Raw genomic sequence first — 20,165 nt, 5'->3', positions numbered from 1 at the left:
TGTCAGAGGTTTAAAACTGCTCATCAGCTTCTCAGCTTTAGAAAATCTAGTGCAAGAAAATGATCTGAAGGCAGACACAGCGACGGACACTAGGCAGCTCACCACAGCATCACTTGGAATGAGAAATAAGAAGTAACAACACAAATACCCCACCTAAAAAGGCAGAGAAGTTTATGTCCAATCACTGAAGATTCTATGTAAGGCTTGTTATCATAGCCATGGAAACCACACATCAGTCACAGAGAAAAAGTGGAAATTCGAATGCAAAGGGTACTGAAAATGAACACATTGTGAAAATATTTATGCTTAACGAGTCAACTCAAAGGAGATCAAAGAATTAGAACAGAAACTTTGCAACTGCTCAAAGAGAACATGGGGCAATACTCTGCCAACTAGGCTCAGGCAATGACTTCCTCGATACGACCCCTACCACTCAGGAAATAATACCAAAATCAATAAACAGGATGACATAGATTATAAAGCTTCTGCACATCAGAGGAAATGATTAAGAGTGTGAAGAGAGAACCTACAGAATGGGGGGAGATCTTTGCCACTTCTAACAGAGGATTAATGTCCACAATGTATATATAAACCCCCAAACCGCAACACACACACACACACACACACACACACACAAAACTAATAATACAATCAGTAAATGGGCACATGAACTAAACAGGCATTTCTCAAGAGAAGAAATTCAAATGGCCAATAAATATGTGAGAAAAATGTGCAACGTCTTTAGCAATCAGGGAAATGCAAATCAAAGCCATACTGAGATTTCCTCTCAGTATGCCTGTCAGAACGGCAATTATCAAGAATACAAGTAGTAATGAAGGCCGCCGACAAGGATGTGGGGGAAAGGAACACTTATACCCTGTTGGTGGGATTATGAATTAGTAAAACCAGGGTGGAAATAATAGTTTCCTCAAAAGACTAGGAATGGAATTGCCATATGACCCAGCTGTCCCACTCCTCTGTATTTGTATGAAAGAATTAAAGTCAGCCTATGATACCAATGAACACATGCCCGCGTTACACAGCACAATTCACAATACCCAACTATGGGACCAGTCTAGGTGTCCACCAACAGATACGTGGATATAAAACATGATATATATATATATATATATATATATATATATATATATATATATATATATATATATACCCAGCCATAAAAAAAGAATGAAATTCTATCATTCACAGGAGAATGGATAGAACTGGACAAAGTTATGTTCAGAAAAGAAAGCCAGACTCTAAAAGTCAAGGTTTATACCTTTTCTTTCATATGTTGAAGCTAGAGAGAAAGGGACTTCTGAAAATAGAAGAGAGACCATGATCAGAGGGACGGAGGGAGCAAAGGAAAGGGGAGGTATCTACTAGGGAACAACACTGATCAAATCATGTCATGGACATGGATGCATATGGCATAATAAACCCCAGTATTACATATAATCATGATGCACCAAAAAATAAAGAATTATAATTTTGCCTAAAAAAAATCCTTCCAGTAAATGAAGCAAAGTTTTATACCAATATCTTTTCAAAGTTAGAATCCTACAAATGATTTTTTCCTTTGGTATTTTTGGACTTTTTACAATTCACTTGTGATGAACATACATTATTTTTATGATGGGAAAATTTTCGTGGGTATACCAAACATCCCAGTGCCAGAGGGGTCTAGGTAGGAAGGGCACTGGCAATGCACGTGCATCCCTCCTTGGTAAAACACTTGCAGCTGCTGCCCCAGTGGGCAGTAGATGATAATGATACAGGGTGGAAGAAAAAAAAACATACCCGGGACCTCCCCCAAAAGAGGGCTGGAATTCCCACACCTGCCTGGCAGACTCCATCAGAAAGGCTTCTCAAGCTGGTGACATGTCACCTGTGGATTCCCCACTGGGTACCCATAATGCCCTGCATACTGCACACACCTGCATGGACTTCAAGTGTGAGCTTCTGCAGAAGATTTTCAAGCACATGCAGGTGGCTGGCCTGACTGTCAGATGGGGAGAAGACACAGGCACTTGGGCATTTCAGGGTGCCTCCCTAGGGGACACCACAGAAAGCTCTCAGTACGGACCTGACTGCGGAGCAGATCACAAATCATGAAGTCAAGTAGAAAAAGAGAAAAGAGAAAAGAGAATGTATTAGTTCTCCAGAGCGAGGTAGGAGTATAAAAGGGGGGTAATTATTAGGTTGGCTCTCACAACCAGAAGCTGGACAGTCCACAGTGGCTGTCCGCAGGCTGGAGACCGGGAGGAATCAGTAGCTGTGCAGTCCAAGAGGCCGAAGCCCCAGAACAAGGGGGATCAATGATACCCAGACTGAAACCCAAGGCTCTGGAAACTCCTGGACAATCACTGGCAGGGTCCACTTTGGAAGAGGGAAGGATCAAGGTCTGAGGTCCTCAGGCGATCACAGCACAATCACAAACTGTTCAAGAAGGACCGAGCGTGCATCTGTGCTGCTTCCTTGTTCTTCCAACTTTCCTTCCACCCAAGCTCCAGCCTATTAGACAGCGGGAGGGTCTCCACTTCAGTTCACTTCCCACTGCCAACCATTCTAGACACACACTCACTGACCCACACAGAGGCCTCGTCATTTAAGGGAGTGGGTACCAAGGATTGAACCCAGGGGCACTGGACCACGGAGCCACATCCTCAGCCCTATTTTGTATTTTATTTAGAGACAGGGTCTCACTGAGTTGCTGAGGGTCTTGCTTTTGCTGAGGCTGGCTTTGAATTCATGATCCTCCTGCCTCAGCCTCCAGAGCTGCTGGGATTATAGGCCTGCGTCACCACACCCAGCCCCACAAGCTTCTTAATCTTCAGCATCTCTTCATCCAACCAAGGAGGCAAATCAAATTCACCATTTCGGACACACCAGGCCAAAAGATGGTTTTGAAAAAAAATAATTAAAATAATAAACTTCTAACTAGGACTAAAAGGAGAAAAAGAACACTCATTACATCTGGCATCACTGAAATACAAATGGTCTGAAGACCCCTGGGAACAATTATATTATAAATATATTATCCTTACAAAGATGATAACCTGGAATAAGTGGATACAGTCCTACAAAAATAAGCCTACCAAGATTAAACCATGAAGAACAGAAAATCTCAACACCTGATATCAAGTAAGAAGATTCTAGCAGTAATAAAAAATTTCCCAACAAAGAAAACCACAGGACCCGAGGATGAATTCTGCCAAACCATTAAAGAACGGATATCAATGCTTTTCAAGCTCTTGCCAAAAACTGAAGAGGAAGGAACACTTTCAGGTGGTTTTATGAGGCTGGCATTCTCCTGAGGCCGAATCCACACTAGGACACTACAAGGGAAAAATCACAGACCAAAGTCTCTGAGGAACATAGGTGCAGAGATTGTCAACCTGGGCAGCAAACCCAGTTCAACAGCACGTGGAGAGGGTCCCACATCATACGTGGGAGACAGGAAGAGGAAAAGAAAGGTGGGGTCTCATGAAAATCAAAGGGAGATCAGCAGAGGACTGGGGCATAAGGAAGCTCTAACAGGAGGACCGGGGGAGGGGAGGGATGGGAAAGGGAAAATGGAGAATGATATTGGCCAAATTATATTGTTAAGTTGTGGGCACGTGCGAATGGGTGACAAGGAGTCCCACCATTACGCACGACTATAATGACCAATAAATGTGGGAAAAATAAATAAATTGTTGTCCTTTTAACTAGCAGACATTTACGGTGTTATATACCCCTTTGCTGGCTGAGATGTGGGGAACCAAGCACTGGCATTGATTTTATGAAAAAAAAAAAATTGGGAGTAAAAATCAAGACTCTTAGCATGTTCACAAATTTCACCTTTTTTTACTTCCCTTTAAGTGATTAAGAAAAGAGCACAAAGTGCATAGGACTTAGGCACTCTTATTTTCTTACAACATTATACATAGCTGCATTCATTTTGACAAAATCGTATCTGCAAGGAATTTGATTTCAGTCCCCATCCCCCACTTCCCTCCCCTCCCCTCCCCCTATTCTCCTTCCTCCATTGACCTTTCTTTCTCTTGTTTATTTATTTATTTTTGATTGGTACTTTCTACAGGTACATAAAGGTAAATTCCCCTTGGTGTGTATATATGCATATGACGTGATTTTGTTACTTATTCCAAATTTCCTCCATTTTCTGGTGGTTCTTCCTACCTCTCAATCTCAATCTTCTACTCCGCTGGTCTTTCCTATGTGTTTATGAAGATTCTCCAGCCCCTCCCCACTCAGTGCCTTCTTCCCCTAGTTTTGCTCTAACTTCTGCAAATGAGAGAAAACATTCAGCCCTCAATTTTCTGAGTCTGGCTTACTTCACTTAGCACGATGTTCTCAATTTCCATCCATTTACCAGCAAACGCCATTACTCATTCTTCTTTTCTGTTGAGTAAAACTCTAGTGTGTGTGTGTGTGTGTATGTATTTAACCCATTCATCTACTGGTGGGTATCTGGGCCGACTCCATAATTTGACTATTATAAACCTGTTGCTATAAATGCTGATTTTAGTTCTCTTGGATAAATACCAAGGAGTGGGATAGTTGGGTCATACAGTAGTTCCATCCCTAGTTTTTAGAGGACTCTTCATACTGCTTTCCAAGTGGTTGCACTAATTTACAGTCTCACCAACAATGTAAGAGTGTACCTGTCCTCCCACCTCCTCACCAGAATGTATTATGATTTGTGTTCTTGGTGACTGCCATTCTGAGATGAACTCTTAATGTAGTTTTGATTTGCATTTCCCTAATTACTAGAGATGTTGAACATTTTTTTCACATATCTGTTGGCCATTTGTGTTTCTTCTTTTGAGAAATGTCTATTTAATTCTTTTGCTCACTTAATGATTGGGTTATTTGGAGTTTTTTGGCATGTAATTTTTTTTAGTTATTTATATATTCTGGACATTAATCCCCTGACAGAGGAAGAGCTGGTGAAGACGTTCTCCCACTCTGTAGGCTCTCTTTGTGCTCTTAATCATCTCCTTTACTGTGCAGAAGGTTTTAATTTAAGGGCATCCCACTTATTGATTCTTGGTTTTATTTCTTGAGCTTTAGGACCTGTTGAGGAAGTCTGTGCCTGCACCCATATGACAAACTGTTGACCCTGTTTTCTTCTAGCACTTGGAAGTTTTCTGGTCTAATTCCTAAGTTTTTGATCCATTTTGATTTGACATTTGCAGAGTGAAAGATAGGGATCTGATTTCATTCATCTACAAATGGATATCCAGTTTTCCCAGAACCTTTTGTTTAAAAGGCTGTATTTTGGGTGCCTTCATCAAGTATTTGAATGCTGTTAGTATGTGGGTTTCTCTCTGTGTCTTCTGTTCTATTCCATGGGTCTTCGTGTCTATTTTGATGCTCACACCATGGTGTTTTGTTATGACAGCTCTGTAGTGTAATTTGAGATGGGTATTGTAATGCCTCCTGCTTCACTCATCTTATTCAGAGTTGCTGTGGTTATTCTGGGTCTCATGTTCTTCCAAATGAATTTAAGGATTGTTTTTTCTAGTTCTATGAAAAATGGCATGGGTATTTTGATGGGGATTGCCTTGATTCTGTATATTGCTCTGGGTAGTATGGTCATTTTGACAGTGTTAATTCTGCCTATCCAAGAACATGAGAGATCTTTCCATTTTCTAAGGTCGTCTTCAATTATTTTTCTTCAGTATTCTATAGTTTTCATTGTAGAGAGCTTTCACCTTCTTGATTTGTATACAACCAGAGACATAATAATAAAATACATAGGTTTTTTTTTTATTTTTTTGAGGAATGGTTTTCCTGAAATCTTTCTCAGCAGAATTGCTGTTGGAATGAGGGAAAGCTATTGACTTTTAGAGAGTTGATCTTGTATCGCGCTACTTTGCTGAATCCGTTTATCAGCTCTGGAAGTTTTCTGGTGGGATTTTCAGGATCTTCTAGGTATAGGATCATGTCATCAGCTAATAGAGATGGTTTAACTTCCTCTTTTCCTGTTTGTATCTCTTTAATTTCCTTCTCTTGCCTGATTGCTCTGGCTAGAGTTTCAAGAACATATTGAGAAGAAGTGGTGAGAGTGCACATCCTTATCTTTTTCCTGATTTTAGAGGAAATTCTTTCAGTTTCTCTCTGTTCAGTATGTTGTTGACTTTGGGTTTGGAGATATAGCCTTTATGATGTTGAGGTAAGTTCCTTCTCTCTCCAGTTTCTCCAGTGTTTTTAACATGAATGGGTGCTGGATTTATGGAAGGCCTTTTCTGCATCGAGTGCAACGATCATATGATTCTTGTTCTTAATTCTATTTAAGTGGTGAGTGACATTTATTGACTTGCATATGATGAACCAACCTTGCATTCCCTAGGAAGAAACTCCCTTGACCACGGTGCATTACCTTCTTTGATGTATTTTTAAGTGCAGTCTGCTAATATTTTACTAAGAATCTTTGTATCTGTGTTCACCAGGGATATTGATCTGCAGCTTTCTTTCCTTGATGTGTCTTTGCCTGGTTTTGGTATCAGGGTTGTACTGGCTTCACAGAATGTATTTGTGAGTGTTCTCTCCCTTTCAGTTTCATGAAAGACTCTGAGAAAGCAGCTTAGTTCTTCTCTAAAGGTCTGGTAGAACCCAGCTGAGAATCTATCTGGTCCTGGGCTTCTCCTTATTGGTAGGTTTTTAATTGCTGTTTCAATTTTATTACTTGGTATTGGTCAGTTTAGTGGACCATATGTGCCTACAAATTGGTTAATGTCTTATAGATTTTCTAGGTTATTGGAGTATAAAATTTCATTTTTTTTAAACATTTTTTAAGAGAGAGAGAGAGAGAAAGAAAGAGAATTTAATTTATTTTTTAGTTTTCGGCGGACACAACATCTTTGTTTGTATGTGGTGCTGAGGATGGAACCCAGGCCGCACGCATGCCAGGCGAGCGCGCTACCGCTTGAGCCACATCCCCAGCCCCAAAAATTTCATTTTTAAAAACAAAAAACTGGAAAAGCCCAAATGTCTAATATGGATAAAACTCAATACTGGAATGTTATGCAGCCAATAAAAGTTTTATTAAGTTTAAAACACAACCTTAAAGAAAATAGTAACATAAAATATAAAGCACTGTGGCTACCATGTAAGATAGGCCATGCATATTGAGCAAAACCACTTGGGGAGGACTCACTGATGTGTAACCGTTATCTCTAGGCCATGAGAATTTTTTTTCTAACTGCAGCATTTTCAACGTTTTCATTTGAATTTATAATGGAAAACAATTTCATTCCATGTGAATGGAGATTCTAATTTCACAGGCGTTGTAACAGAGTGAAATACACTCAAACCCAGGGGAAGGCCAGTTCCACTGAAGTGCTCCCTTCCTCCCCGCGGGCTCCACTTCTCAAAGGCAGAGACATGGCTCTTCTGGAGCCGATGGGCAGTGAAGGAGAGCTGGAGGCTGGACAGGAAGTGCTGGTGACATTGTCTTGGTGCAGGAGTTGGGCGGCTCCCAAGTCCCGGGTGCTGCTCCTGAGTCCAGCAATGGAGGCATCCTGGGTGACACTGAGACACAGCAGACACAGCCCTAGAACCTGTACCTTGATCAGAGTCACAGTCAGCAGATAAACCCCAGTAGGGGCACCAGGGAAGGGTCACACCACACACGCCACAAACTCCACTAGTGAAGTGCTGGCTCCCCCTTTCCCATCATGGCAGCGTGCTCTGTTTTGCTTTTGTAGGCCGCAGCACACACTGCAGGGGTCTGCCTGACCCACCTCCTTCCTGGCTGGCAGCTCTTTTGGTGCAATCCCAGGGAGCATCCCCTTGATCTAGGACGCATGGGGCAGCTAGACACATTTTTTAAAATTTTTATTCTAATCTGTTTTATATGACAGTAGAATGCATTTCAGTTCATATCACACATATAGAGCACAGTTTTTCATGTCTCTGGTTGTATATACCACACTTGTCTTCATACATGTTCCTAGGGTCATGATGTCCATCTCATTCCACCATCTTTTTTTACACCCTTGCCCTCTCCCTTTCCCTCCCACCCCTCTGCTCTATCTAGAGTTCATCTATTCCTCCCATGCTCTCCCTCCCAACCCCACAATGAATCAGCCTCCTTATATCAGAGAAAACATTTGGAATTCCTTTTTTGGGGATTGGCTAACTTCACTTAGCATGATAGTCTCCAACTCCATCCATTTACCAAATAATACTCCATTGTGTGTGTGTGTGTGTATATATATATATATATATATATATATATATATCACATTTTCTTTATCCATTCATCTATTGAAGGGCATCTAGTTGGTTCCACGATTTAGCTATTGTGAACTGTGCTGCTATAACACTGATGTGGCTGTGTCCCTGTAGTATGGTGTTTTTAAGTCCTTTGGGTATAGACCGAGGAGAGGGATAGCTGGGTCAAATGGTAATTCCATTCCCATTTTTCCAAGAAATCGCTATACTGCTTTCCATATTGGCTGCACCAATTTGCAGTCCCACCAGCAGTGTATGAGTGTGCCTTTTCCCCACATCCTCACCAACACTTATTGTTATTTGTATTCATAATAGCTGCCATTCTGACTGGAGTGAGATGAAATCTTAGAGTAGTTTTGATTTGCATTTCTCCAATTGCTAAAGATGTTGAACATTTTTTTCATATATTTGTTGATTGATTGTATATCATCTTCTGAGAAGTATCTAATAGAAGAAAAAGTAGGCCCCAATCTCCATCATATCCGATAGGTCCCTACTTCCTTAATAAGACTCCTATAGCACAAGATTCAAAGTCAAGAATTAATAAATGGGATGGATTCAAACTAAAAAGCTTTTTTCTCAGCAAAAGAAACAGTCAGTGAAGTGAATAGAGAGCCTACAGCTAGATACAAATTTTTACCACTTGCACAACAGATAGAGCACTAATCTCCAGAGTATATAAAGAACTCAAAATCTAAACACCAAAAAAATCAAATAACCCAATCAATAAATGGGCCAAGGATCTGAACAGCTGGGCACATTTTGGACAGTGACTGGTCCAGGGTGTGTACGTGTGACCTACTCATGACCACTGAGCTGCCGTGAAGCAGCTGTGGCCGGCAGGGAGCTCCCTGAGGGAGAGGGAGACCTCCTTGCCTCCTCCACCCTGGATGCCATCTCTGGGAACACACGGAAGCTGTGGAGCCGCACTGGGACCCCAGGAGATGGTCCTGAGGGAAGAAGCCACACTCAGAGGTGGGTAGGCTGGACAGAAAGGGGCGGGGTTTCAATGGCTTTGCATCCTGAGCCGTTCCTGGACCACTTCCTTCAGAGTTCTTGTGAACCACACAAGAAAAGCCTCACAGTTTACTCTCTGCTGCATTTTCTGTTACCTGAAGCCAAACGCATCCTGCCAGACACAGCCCCTGCCAGAGTCGGCCCTAATGTGGGCCTGAAGCTGTCAGCATGCTTGGGCTTCTCCAGCACCCCAGGACCCTCCGCTGGCAGAAGGGGAAGCCCATTTGCTGCCTTCCCAGCAGCCTCTCTGCTAAGGGCAGGGAACTCTAATCACAAAGTGCCAGGTGCCTCAGGCCCAGAAATAAGTACTTCAAGCATGTGACTTGGGTGGAGAGAAAAGAGTGGAGGCCTGGAAGAGAGGCCAGGCGGGGCACTCACAGGAAGGCTGAACAGGGGGTCAGATGGGAGTTCTTCCGTCGGGTGCCTGTTCTAACCATTGGAGGGGACTTCCTGGAAGAGCCTTGAGGAGGACTTTGAAGCTGAGCTGAATTCATCAGGGGTTTACCTCCACACTGTGGAGCTCAGCAGTGACATCTTAGTGTCAGCGGGGAGACTGGGGGCTAAGAAGCTCCAACAGGAGGACTGGGCTATAAGGGGACGTTCCTCCAAGCAGCAGAAAGATGGACAGGGCTACGAAACAAGCCATATTTTTGCTGGGATTTTTTTTTTTTTTTTGTCATGTCACTGGTAAAAACTGACACAGGACAGGCCACAATAAACATGACAGACCCTGGCAGGCCCACTTACTCACTCAACAAATATTACACAACAACCACTGTGGGCCTCACACTATTCTGGGAGCTGATTGAAAGAAACATGGTAAATGAGGGTCCTGCTCCCATGGAGCTGATGGTCCAGGGACACAGCTCAGAAATGACAATTCAAAAGAAAGAAAAATCACTGCCCGGGAGAGGTTTACAAGGAAGGAATAAAGATTTCCTCTCTGACCTAGACGTAGTTGCAAGAAAAGCCCCAGTACCTGACGATATCAATATCTCCTCCATAATTGTTGTCTGTAATCATGGCAAAGACTTGGACACACAGACTTTACCATCATTACCATTTTGCAACCTACAATTACCATATGCACAGTTCACCAGCTTAAAATTCAACATCTTCTTAGCACATTTTCCACAGGATTAACTGATAAGATGCAAAATGAATATTATGTCAGGATAGATCGACCTTATGAATATGTAGTATTTACTAGTCAGTAAAAAAAACGTAAAGAAGAAAATCTTGACAGTGATCCGGAGTAACATTATGATTCATAAGACATTAAATATGGCCCCCGTGCTTGGGCCCAGTGATTCCACCCTGAGGGATTAGCAGCTGTAAGAAACTGATCTGGAATGCAAAGAGAAAGAATTCTAAACAAAGATGGTTAATTTGGGATCATTTATAAGAAAATGAAGTAGGTAATAAACTCTATGCCCCCCAAATGGCACAAGTTAAGAATATTGCAGTACATCCTCACAATGTGACAATATGCAATTGTTACAATATACCCACTACCTTTTTTTTTTTTAAGATCGGATTATTTGTCCCTATTCTTCACTCCCAGGCAGTTGTGCTGTGCATTCACCTGGATACCATGACCTCAGGGTTGGCACAGTCTGTCTCTGGCTTTGACTTTGGGGTTTCCTAGTCACGTGACTTGCTTCAGCCAATGAGATGGAAACAGACACAACCCAAACATGACCTCGCAGGGGTTGATCCTCCCGAGCCCCAAGTTTCTGCTGCGTTTCCAGCCTGGTCGCCATCCCACAGATGCATGATCCAGAAAGAAATGCTGAGCGTGGCATGTCACTGGATGTTGGTGGCAGGCTATAAGCAGACACTGTTGGACAAACAGGTAGCATTATGGACTCTGGCGCTGGGGACAGCAGACACACAGTGATAAATATTTTTTGAAGAACATGAGACTCTTTATGTGACATCATTAAGTGGAAAGTAGGATAGAACAGCATTTTCAGCATAAAGTAGGGAAAGCAGGGCTTAAGAAGACTAAGAATAATCCATCAAAATGGGGCTTATTGGCAACTTTTTCAAGCTGCTACGTTTTTTGGCAATAAGAATGTATGAATAGTAGGAAGAATTAAAGTACTGCACAAGAACTGAATTTGGTAAGCATTCAATTTATCCAGAGACAAACTAATCTTAAAAGAAGGAAAAAGTAGCTGGTTGCAGTGGCTCACACCTCTCATCCCAGTGGCTCAGGAGGCTGAGGCAGGAGGATCATGAGTTCAAAGCCAGCCTCAGCAAAAGCAAGGTGCTAAGCAACTCAGTGAGACCCTGTCTCTAAATAAAGTACAAAATAGGGCTGGGGATGTGGCTCAGTGGTCAAGTGCCCCTGAGTTCAATCCGTGGTGACCAACAAAAAAAAAAGAGAGAGAGAGAGAGAGAAGGAAAAATTAAATTGGATATGAGGTGGATACAAGAGTTACTTGCTGAAATGGGTTAAGAGCCTATTCAGATATATGTTTTAAAATTTTTTAAACATAGAAAATAAGCGCAAGCATTTAAAAAGCAACTTTCACAGAGGAAATATGTAAACAAAAGTTATATTGTCTGGAAATCAATATCACAAGCATTTCATTACACCCTCAAATTCCAATTTAAATCTTTTAAATTAAGAAAACAAATTCAACAATGCTAACACTTCTTTGAAGGGAAGTTATGGCAGAATTATTACACTGGTGCTGGTGACAGCAAAACTTGAGACAGAAGTTTTGAAATGTCAGCATCTTATGAATTATAAATTATAATGATATTAACACCCTCTGGTCCAAAAATCACATTGCTGGAAATTTATATGAAAGAAATGGTTCAACCGAATACAGAAATTAATTTTTGCATTCCAAAATGTGCACACAGACTCCCTTCGGACCCTTGGCTGATTCCTGAAGTGGGCAGGAGTCGGGTGAGACCCCAATAAATCCAGTCGCAGAGACAGGTGAGAACCCCAGAGAGCTGAGCAGAGACCACAGCAGCTGCCCCGTGCCGGAGGCGCATAATCGGGAGTGAATTAAACCCAGTTAGAGTGTGCACCAAGTCCCAGCCGGAAAGGCTGCCCGCTCTAACCAAACAAGGTCTGAAACCAAAAAACTGAAGATCAAAATGAAGTGCAAGTCGTTTATTTTCCTACCTGAATAAACCCAGCTCTCTTCAAAGAAAGACAACAGCCAAGTGAAAGGACTACGACCGAAAAATACAACATCTGAAATTAAAAGGTCACTGAATTCTATTTTATAGCATAGAATTCACAAAAACGTCCTGCAAGAAGAAGGCCTGCTCATACTTACGCTGCCAGGTGTGCATGGAGTGCTTTCTGTGAGACAACTTTTTAAAAATTTTATTCATTTTTTTAACATTTTTTTATTTGTTCCAATTAGTTACACATGACAGTAGAATATATTGTACCTAAATGGAGCACAACTCCTTTTTTCTCTGGCTGTATGTGTGACATCTTTATAAGATACCATCTACAATGTCCAGCAAACAAGGGAAATTAGCAGACATGAAGAAATACAAGAAGGTAGTCCATGGTGAGGAAGACCACAAAAACAGACTTGGGATACTAAGATGTCATAATCGTTTATTGGTTCCAGAAGTTTTCTGGTGGAATTTTTGTATCCTCTAGGTAGAGAATCATGTCATCGGCAAATAGTGATAGATCGAGTTCCTCTTTTCCTATCTGTATCCCTTTAATTTCTTTCTTCTGTCTGATTGCTCTGGCTAGAATTTCAAGGACTATGTTAAATAGAAGTGGTGAAAGAGGACATCCCTGTCTTGTTCCAGTTTTTAGAGGGAATGCTTTCAATTTTTCTCCATTTAGAATGATATTGGCCTGGGGCTTAGCGTAGATAGCCTTTACAATGTGGAGATAGTTCCTGTTATCCCTAGTTTTCCTAGTATTTTGCACATGAGGAGTGCTGTATTTTGTTGAATGCTTTTTCTGTATCTATTGAGATGATTGTATGATTCCTCTCTTTAAGTTTATTGATGTGATAAATTACATTTATTGATTTCCTTATGTTGAACCAACCTTGCATCCCTGGGATGAACCCCACTTGATTGTGGTGTACTATCTTTTTAATGTCTTTGTATTCAACTTGCCAGAATTTTATTGAGAATTTTTGCATCTATATTCATTAGAGATGTTGGTCTGAAGTTTTCTTTCTTTGATGTGTCTTTGTCTGGTTTTGGAATCAGGTTGATATTGGTCTCACAGAATGAGTTTGGAAGTGTTCCCTTTTTTTCTATCTATTTCATGGGATAATTTGAGGAGTATTGGTATTAGTTCTTCTCTGAAGGTCTTGTAGATCTCAGCTGTGTATCCATCTGGTCCTGGGCTTTTCTTGGTTGGTAGGCTTCTGATGGTCTTCTATTTCATTGCTTGAAATAAAACTAATAAATGCATTCAGCAAAGTAACAGGATAAAAAATTATCAATAAATCAAAGCATTTCTGTATATCAGTGACAAATCCTCTGAAAGGGAAATTAGTAAAACTACCCCATTCACAATAGACTCAAAAAAAATACTTGGGAATCAATGAAAGAGGTGAAAGACCTCTATAATGAAAACTACAGAACACTAAAGAAAGAAATTAAAGAAGACCTTAGAAGATGGAAAGACCTACCTTGTTCTAGGATGGACAGAATTAATATTGTCAAAATGCCCATACTACCAAAAGCACTATACAGATTTAATGCAATTTTAATCAAAATCCCAATGACATTCCTCATATAAATAGAAAAAAGCAATCATGAAATTCACCTGGAAAACTAAGAGACCCAGAATGGCTAAAGCAATCCTTAGCAAGAAGAGTGAAGCAGAAGGCATCACAATACCAGACCTTAAACTATACTACAGAACAATAGTAACGAAATCTGCATGGTATTATCACCAAAATAGACTTGTAGACCAATGGTACAGAATAGAGGACACAGACATAACCCACATAAATACAGTTATCTCATACTAGACAAAGGTTCCAAAAACATACATTGGAGAAAAGAGAGCCTCTTCAACACATGGTGCTGGGAAAACTGGAAATCCATATGCAGCAAAATGAAATCAAACCCCTATCTCTCACCATGCACAAAGCTCAACTCAAAGTGGATCAAGGACCTAGGAATTAAACCAGAGACTCTGCATCTAATAGAAGAAAAAGGAGGCCCCAATCTTCATCATGTCAGATTAGGCCCCGACCTCCTTAATAAGACTTCTATAGCACAAGAATTAAAATCAAGAATCAATAAATGGGATGGACTCAAACTGAAAAGCTTCTTCTCAGCAAAAGAAACAGTCAGTGAGATAATGAGAAAGTTGACAGAATGGGAGCAAGTTTTTACCACACACACATCAGATAGAGAACTAATCTCTAGGATATATTAAAAACTCAAGAAACTTAACACCAAAAAAACAAAAACAAATAACCCCATCAATAAATGGACCAAGGACCTGAACAGACACTTCTCAGAAGGTGATATACAATCATGATATACATGAGAAAATGTTCAACATCTCTAGCACTCAGAGAAATGCAAATCAAAACTACGCTGATTTCATCTCACTCCAGTCAGAATGACAGCTATTAAGAAAACAAACAACAATAAGTGTTGGCGAGAATGTGGGGGGAAAGACACTCATACATTGCTGGTGGGACTGTAAATTGGTGTGACCAATCTGGAAAGTAGTATGGAGATTCCTTGGAAAAGTGGGAATGGAACCACCATTTGACCCAGCTATCCCACTCCTCAGTCTATATCCAAAGGACTTAAAAATGGAATACTACAGGGACACAGCCATATTAATGTTTATAGCAGCACAATTCACAGTAGCTAAACTGTGGAACCAATATAGATGCCCTTCAGTAGATGAATGGGTAAAGAAACTGTGGCATATCTACGCAATGGAATATTACTCAGCATTAAAAGAGAATAAAATCATGGCATTTGCAGGTAAATGGATGGAGTTGGAGGATAGCATGCTAAGGGAAGTTAGCCAATCCCAAATACAAAGGCCAAATGTTTTCTCTGATATGTGGATGCTGATCTATAACAGGGTGTGGGGGAGCATGGGAGGAATGGAGGAACTTTAGATAGGACAAAATGGAGGGAGGGGAAGGGAGGGGGCATGGGGTAAGGTTTTATGTATGAAGACACAATGGTGTGACTCTACTTTGTGTACAATCAGAGACATGAAAAATTGTGCTCTATATGTGTAATATGAATTGAAATGCATTCTGCTATCATGTATAACAAATTAGAATAAAAAAATAAATTTAAAAGATGTTATAATCAGCAAAATCACTAAGGAATTATAGGGGAAACAGAGGATACAGATAGAAGGAATTTCTGGAGAGATCTGGAAAATTTGAAAAAGAAACAAATGAAAACCCTAGAACTGAAAAATACATCTTAAAAAATTTTAAAGTTCAGTAAAGAGAAAGAACAGACTGAATAATGCAGGAGGGAGGGTCTGTGAGCTGGAAGACAGGTCAATAGAAAGGTTCCCCAGCTGAAGCAGGGTGGAAGATAAACCTCACACGCGCACACACACACGTGCACACACGCACACATGTACACACACGTGCACACACACATACACGTGCACACACGCACACGTTGCACACACACATACACTTGCACACACATGCACACACATATGGTCTCCAGGAGCCTGCAGAGTGTTGTCAAGTGGTCTCACATAGATGTTGTTGGAGTGATAGAGAAGAATGTGGCAGAAAATGGGAAAAATATTGGCAATTTTTCCAAATTTGATTGAAAACGTCAATGCACAATCTAAGAAGCTCTGCAAACCTTAAGCAAAATAAAAACAAAGAAAACCACACCTGGACACGTCATAGGCAAAGTGATAAAAGCCAAAGATGAAGAGAAATCCTCAGAGCAGCCCAGGATAAGACACGCTACCAAGAGAACTACGGCGTGGATGGCCACTGGCTTCTCATCAGAAGCAAGAGGTGAGTAGACACAGTGGAGGAAAGGTGCCATCAAAGGCGGAAAACCTGTCAACTCAGAACTCTGTCCAGTGAAAATACTCTCCTAAAGTGAAGGTGCAATATAAAGGTAACTCAGTTCAATAAAAGCTGGAAGATCTGCTGCCATCAGCTTGCCCTGGTGGACAGGTAATGGCACATCCTCAGGCTAAAGCAAGCTACAGGAAATACTAGGACACTGGAATTTATATAGGTGGGTAAATAAAAGACATTTGTCTTTTCTTAGGAGCAATTGATATTAATGAGAATATCAATCACATAACATGGTTTTTATATCACATGCAGAAATGAACAGATATGACAAGGTAGGACAGATAAAGGAATCACGCTGTTGAAAGTCTCTTTTACTACATAGGTAGGGGGTACCAATGAGAATCAGACTGTGGCAAGTTAAGGAAGAATATTGTGATTCCTGCAGCAACCATTTAAAATGCAAACAGACTTAGCTAGAAAGCCTACAGTTGGAATAGAATGGAAAGCAGAAATTATTAGACTAACAAAAAAGACAAAAAAGGAAAAAAGGAAAGCAAAAAAACAGCAGAAGTAAATGGAAGACAAGTAGGTGGCAGAATTAAACCCAACCACACCAATAACTGCATTAAATATAAATGAACTAAACATTCCAATCAAACAGCAGAGAGTTTCAGACAAAAGACCAAAGGAAGGTCCAACTATATACTGTTTAAAATAAGACTTAAATTCAAAGATAAAGATGTAGTAAAAGCAGTGACCATATTAATAGGAGCCATGTAGAATTAAAAATAAGCAGCATTTCCAGAGGTAAGGAAGAAAACTTCACACTGATACATTAATTCACCAAGAAAACATAAACACTGACAAAACTAAATAGAAAAATTTGCTATTATACATAAAACCGTCAACACTTCCCTCTCGGTAATTAGCTTTTTAAAAACTCAGCAAGGGTGTAGCCAGCATGAACAACCAACGACCCACAGTGACATTTGCAGAATACCATGCCATCACCATGTGATGTCCTCTCCAGCGTAGGTGGCCTGTCTACCACGGCAGGTCAGGTGCTGAGCCCTGAGTCTCAACAGATCCAAAGGGCTGACAACAGAACTGGGAGTGGGATTCTGTTCTGGTCTCCTCTTCTAGCTTTCCCAGAGTCCAGTGTTGAAGTGGTGGGGATCCAGGGACAGGACAGCAGGGTACAGGTCGGGGACATGTATGATGTGCAAGTCATCCAGGGTGACTCTGAATGGCAGCTTGTGACGTAGGGGAGGCTCGGGAGGCAGTGGACTTGAGCACAGGGAGAGAAGGGAGGGTACAACTGCAGGACATTAAAAGTCAGTTTCCTCCCAATAAGCCAACGCCGGGTGTCTGTTCTCTCGACTAAAAGGCTCAGGGGTCACTCCAGTTGAACTGGGCTGACTGGGCTGCACGAAATAACCACACAAGAGACACAATATCTTTTTCTTTGGGGTTGCTGTGACGGCTCCTCTGACCTTAAGGGTCCGCAGGAAGAGAGAGAGCGAGAGCACACGCTGACCCCTTTTATTGAGGAGAAGCTATTCAAATGAGGCAAGGGGTCCGGTTTCAGGGGCTGAGTCTATCTTCATGATGTCCACTGTCAGCAGGTTGACTGACACCGGGGTAGGCCACACCCAAGGGCACAGTAAGAGAAGGGGACACACGCAAGGCACTTCCATGGAAGATTTTATCCTAAACAGGGCAAGGGGTTATATTACAAAGGAACAGGTGAGCGTAGCTTCACCCAGGGGCTGTAGCAAGACACACCCATGCACAAGACACCGACCCTCGAACCAAGAAGGGTGGGGGAAACTCTGCCACATTTCTGTGACTGAGCGCCTCAGCACCTATCCGGGGAGTGTGACCCAGTCACATGTAAAGTTGGTCTCCCACAGTTTCCTAGTTAGAAAGCCATGTAGAAATTTAGGGTCACCAATTAAAAACTGGAGTTTGCAGGTTACAGGCTGAGCCTGCTAACAGCAACATCATAAAAAGAGAGGGGGCAGAGGGGGTGGTCAGCATATGGCATACCAGTGGATTTTAAAATAGATGTTACTTTCAACTCATCTCAAACCAACATGACATTTAGGAAACTCTGTCCAAAAGACCTCTGCCATGAAGTTACACCAGAATCCATTCTCACCAACCACGAACAGATTAATGCATCCAGAAAGAGGACGCTGTGGGATAGTCAGCTTTCCGTCACTGTGATAACACAACTGAGAAAATCAAATTAAAAAGAGAAAAAGTGTTTTTACTCATCATTCAAGTTTTCAGTCCATAATCAGTTGGCCCCATTGCGTTGGGTCTGTGGAGAGGCAGAGCATCATGGGGGCTGGGGAGAGTTCATGACAAGCAGCTCACCTCAAGGCCCCCAGGAAACAAAGAGAACAAGGGCCAGGGTCTCAATATCCCCTCAACCTCCTTCCTCCAGGCCCCCCACTTAAAGGTCCCACAAGTTCCCAATATCCCCACAGACTGGTGACCAGTCCTTGAACACACGGGTTTTGATGGACATTTAAGATGCAAGCCACGATGAGGGGACACTGTCACAGGGATATCAGAGGCACAAACCACGAAGCAAACCAAATTGCCAATCAACATGCCAGGGCCTGATCTTGAACCTTCCTGGCCAAGAAAGGCAAATTATCATGAATCATAGTTTCATTTCTCTCCCTGATCTCTGCTGTCCTCTACATCACAGAGTTAAAGGAGCTGATATAACAGAAGTTCTGCAAGATTTATAACCTGGATTTAAGACCACGATACCCCCAAAGATCAGAAGCATTTGTTATTTTCTGGGAGGAAACAAAATGCCAATCCAAATCGCTTTCAAATGCAAATCCAGAGCCACTACAGTTCTGGTTAATGCTGGAAAGGTGTGTTCTCCTAAGACCCTTTGATTTCTCCTGCAAGATTGATGAAGTAATTACACTCTGGGGAGGAGGGTTAAGAAATGGTGTTGGAACTTATTAAAGATTACATGCAGTGACTTTTAGATTTTGTTTGAAAAGTGTGCTTTAAAATAATTACATTTTTAATGGCATGTATAAATATCCTGCACCACTTTCGCCATCAGCAGAGTCCAGCGGCTGCACAGTTCTGTTGAGTTTGATGAGCTGCACTGCCTACTGTGGGTGCTGAGTGGTGTTCTCCATACGCTCCAGGGGCTAGAGGCTGGGGGAGCCTGTGTGGGGGCGTTTGTGTTAATGTGTGCACTGGTGTGTTGTGACAGCGGGAACAGGGCACAGGCCTGCCAGCAAGGCCAACAGCGTGGCCATTAAGGAGCCTCCTCCCTCTCTTACAGAGTCTTCCAGCCCCAGTTCCCTCCCTGCCAGCCCAGCAGGATCTTTATAAAAATGAAGATCTGGCGGCCTCCTCTCAGGAGGAAGCTGAGTGCCTCCCAGCTCCCCCGGGAAGCACCCTGAGTGGCTCACAGAGCTCTATGGTCCCTGCTCAGTTGACAGTCTGCTCTTCCGCCTTATCTCCAAGATTTTGCAAGCTCCCTATTCCCTCTGGTGCCTGTAGCCCTGGGCACCTTTGCATGCCCTGGCGGCCCGGGATTCTGGGGGACCCACATGTGGAGGTTTGGCAAGACCCAGAGGGAGTGGACAGGTCAGCAGGATTCGTCTGCAGCTGAGTCACAGAGACAGAGGGAGAGAGAGAGAGAGAGAGAGAGAGAGCGAGCATGGGGCCTTAGGCGGCTGCACTCTGCCCCAACCAGAACCGCCCTGCTCCACACAGAGGCAGGCAGGGGTGCACTAGACCGCAGTGACCACAGAGCCCTGCCCCATGCTTTCTTGCTGGTCGCTGACTTCACATCCACCCATCCTGCTGGATCCAGATCTCGTCCATGACCTTGCTGCAACTCCATGCCTCTGTACATCC

The 20,165-nt window shown here is 42.2% G+C and overlaps 1 protein-coding gene across 4 annotated transcripts in view; it reads right to left on the bottom strand.

Annotated features, from left to right (window-relative positions):
- Stk32b (serine/threonine kinase 32B) overlaps positions 1 to 20,165 on the bottom strand; it is a 271,083-nt gene that overhangs the window by 236,777 nt on the left and 14,141 nt on the right. The window lies entirely within an intron of this gene.

The sequence above is a fragment of the Marmota monax genome, unplaced genomic scaffold (genome assembly GCF_021218885.2).
Source record: "Marmota monax isolate L192 unplaced genomic scaffold, Marmota_monax_Labrador192_F-V1.1 WCK01_AAM20220418_F8-fsc00009, whole genome shotgun sequence".
NCBI classification, from domain to species: Eukaryota; Metazoa; Chordata; class Mammalia; order Rodentia; family Sciuridae; genus Marmota; species Marmota monax.
The sequence above is the reverse complement of the archived record's forward strand: the minus strand, read 5'-3'. Positions and strand labels throughout refer to the sequence as shown.